Source organism: Rhagoletis pomonella, unplaced genomic scaffold (genome assembly GCF_013731165.1).
Source record: "Rhagoletis pomonella isolate Grant_MI unplaced genomic scaffold, Rhpom_1.0 Rhpom_scaffold_00007, whole genome shotgun sequence".
NCBI classification, from domain to species: domain Eukaryota; kingdom Metazoa; phylum Arthropoda; class Insecta; order Diptera; family Tephritidae; genus Rhagoletis; species Rhagoletis pomonella.
Window position 1 is genome coordinate 58,366,837 of NW_023458561.1, and position 3,695 is coordinate 58,370,531.

General features: G+C 31.1%; 1 protein-coding gene across 2 annotated transcripts in view; it reads right to left on the reverse strand.

Annotated features, from left to right (window-relative positions):
- The window catches only part of LOC118743173 (protein quiver), a 47,824-nt gene that overhangs the window by 43,067 nt on the left and 1,062 nt on the right, over positions 1-3,695 (reverse strand). The window lies entirely within an intron of this gene.

A 3,695-nucleotide genomic window follows, 5' to 3' on the forward strand; every position in this document is an offset into this window, starting at 1 on the left:
AAAAAAAAGCCTGTCTTTAGTGTAAAATTTGTCAGAAATATTTGCTAGTTTCTTTATTTTTCAGCCAAAAAAGATTTCTTTTATTTGTTGTGTTATTTATTGTAGTCTGCATTTTGTTAGACGATTGTGAGGTTTACAAAAATAGATTTAACATAAAATACACGCTTAAGTAAAACGAAAAAGTACAAATAAATTAACACATGTATGTATGTACATTAGGGTGGTCCAAAAATTTATGGGGGGGAAAAGTAAAGTCGGAATTTTAATGCCGCCACCCCCTAGGATTGTTCTATACCGAAAAAAAATATATATAATTAGGCAATGCCCAACATTTCGTAGAAATGATATAAAATTCATGAAAATCTATATTTTTCGATTGGAATCTTAATGCCGCCACCCCCTAGGATTGTTATATACCGAAAAAAATATACTTCTATTTTTTCTTTTAATTTGAAAAAAAATTGGTAGTGCTCAACGCGTTCAAAGTTGTAAATATATTTTATATAGGGAAAAACAAATTTTCGTAGAAATGGCGTAGAATTCTTGAAAATCAATATTTTTCGATCGGAAAACTCTGCTTCTCTCCAGGAAATTCCCAATAATAATACCAAATTGTTTCTTTAACAATTTTTTCATAGTAACTATATTTTACAGGTCCGCCAAAACCCCCAGAAAATGCAATGGGGGACCAATAAAAAATCTTTAGTATTAAAAAAGGTTAAATAAAAAATTGGATATTAATATTGGAAGTCTCCTGAAGTGAACCACAGTTTTCCGATCGAAAAATATTGATGTTCAAGAATTTTATACCATTTATGCAAAAAGTTGAGCACTCCCTAAATATTTTTTGATTTCAAAATAAAATAAAAAAATAGGGTATACTTTTTCGGTATAGAACAATTCTTAGGGGTGACGGCATTAAAATTCCGACTTTACTGTTTTCGGACCACTCTAATGTACATACTTATGTATGAGTGTATCTAAATATGCGGTTAAATGAAGACGTCATTGTCACTCAAGGCGTAGTGTATTTGCTTTAGCTTTTTTTCTAATCTAATTTTTTTTTTTTGATAATTTGCCAGAGTTCAATGTGAGCATACGACGCGCTCAACCATTCTAAATTATGCATATTTACATACATACATACCATATTAATATTAATGCTCATTAGAGCGTAGCCGAAAAAAAATTTCAATTTCTTCCTAGTGATTTTGAAAAACTAAGAGGTCTATTCTGTGGTGGCAAGAAAAATTGTTTAGCCGGTAATAAAGTTTCTGTAAATTAAGCATTCTGCGCACTCTTGTAACCTTTAAATATTGTTACTATCTTATAAGCTGCTAACAAGATATTGTACCGAGAAATATTCAATACCAGAATTTCTACAAAACTTCATAGCTAGAATTGTGGTTACAAGTAGTGGTAAGAATTTTTGTTAACAAAATTTTGCGGTTAAAAAATCATCGATAACGTGCAGAATACATTCATACATATGCTACAATGAGAGTATTTCGGGAATGTAAACTTTTTTCGTAAAAATAGCTAAATCGGCTTTTTAACCGACTTCGAAGAAAAGAAAAGGTTATCAATTCGTCGACAGATTTTTTTTTCTTTTGTGTATTTTACCGCATCAATTTGGTCCACTTTTTTGTTAAATCAAAGGTGGTACCTCGGAAGTAGTCCCATACTAATTTGGTTAAGATCCGATCATTGAATCATGAAGAAATTAAAAGTACTCTTAAATTTTTTGATGAGAAGTAAAGTCCGATTTGCTTTTGCTGAAAAATGTCTTGTTTTCTATTGATATGCGTGCTCTATAAAGGATACACCGTTGTAAAGGTATTAAAGAGAGTTTACAGGCTTTCCCTAGAAAAGATTATCCTACCCGCTAATCAATAGTAAGAAGCTTAGATATACACTTGCAAAATTTATGAGATACTGCAATAGCTCTATATATAAAACTGTAGGTTTTCTACCTTTACAACGGTGTATCATGTATCGAAATCGGTCCTTACTTAAAAAAAAAAGTTATAAAACGCCGATTTAGCTTTTTTACAGGGTGCCGAAAAAAATTGTTGCACTGCTGAAATACTCTCATTCTAAGTGTTCAAAATCGGTTGGAACAAATTTACCTACTTTTGTACTATACATCGTGATACGATCTAAAGTACATACATACATACATATATATATATATATATGTACGCATTTAGAAATAGTCGTTTGTCAGTCACACTTTTCTTGTATTAGAAATTTACTTTGCAACTTAATTTTCCATGCATACATAAGTACATAAATAGTGTCCGTAATACCAAGCATATCACTATTTATTTTTATTCGCATTTATTTTTACTAAATTAAAATGTACGCCCACTTGTTTGGAAATAATTTCTTTTAGTTAATATTAAATTTGAACGATGGACGGCATAAAGTGGGCGTGTGACAATTACAACGCATATGAATTTATTGCGGTTTCGTTAAATTAATTTTGCCATTTTCAAGTGATTTTTCTTGTTGTTGTTGTCACTCAGCTGGATATTGTACAGAAAACAAATCAGATTTTTCATATTTCCCACCGACAATTATTTTGAATCAGTGCTGCTCTAGCTGAATAGTTCTTGTGCGGCATTTAGTCAGATGATATTTTCAGATGCAGAGAACAAAGGTGGCTGTTTGTCGCTGTTTGTATGACGTCACACTTGTGCAACGTGTTTACGATTTCCTAGCAAAATCGTTTCTTCTTTTTCCATTCTTGCTCGCATTTTGGCATTTCTCTCTCGCAAATACACCAGTGTGACGTCACACAAAAATTAATTTCAAAATTCCTCTCTGATGGGAGCAATCTTGAATTCTATCAGTCTTGTATGTAGTATATGGATGTACGTACGGATGGATGTATGTAGATGTACTTTTAAAAATTGTAAACGAAATTTTTCTTTCAAAAATAGAATTTAGCTTTTACTAAAATAATCAGTCTTCTAGACCAGCTCCTATTATTTTTTTTATTGAAATTGAATTAAAAGGTTTTTTAATTTTATTTATTTTTTCGTTAAAACCAGCATATACTCTGAGTGTCACCAAAATCGGATAACATTTAAGCACCCAAGAGCTGTAGGCGTGGCAGTGTGTCAGTTTTGACCATTTTCCACATTTCTTCATTCCTAAATGCAGAATAGAGCATATACATAAAAAATGTGTCTGCTAATTTGTAGTATGGTTAAAATTTTTGGCCGCAGCTTATATGGGGACGTCCCACTGTGCGCGTAGCCTACTACTTGTATTAATTGCAGGATACACACATATGCACATACCAACAATTATGCATTGGAAATCCCATAAAATCTAAAATAGTTTTGAATTGTAAGTAAAGCTATTTTTATTTTTATGCGTTTTTGGCTTAGTGTAGTTTTGATTGATATGCTCGTAAATATTTTAATTGCATTTCTGCATATTTACTTACATACATACATATGTATGTACAATATTAAAAGATATAATAAAAATTTGGCTTTCTTAAAATGCTGAACCAGATTTCCATTTTTCCCATTTGTTCATTGACGTCAGGGCAATTACATATTTTTTTCTCAGCTGTTAAGTTGAGAAAAATTTGATTTATTGTGTATCACTAGTACGAGTACGATTCGAATAGAATATACTGAAATGTTAATACAAGAGTTATAAGAAATATTTTTTAGCGT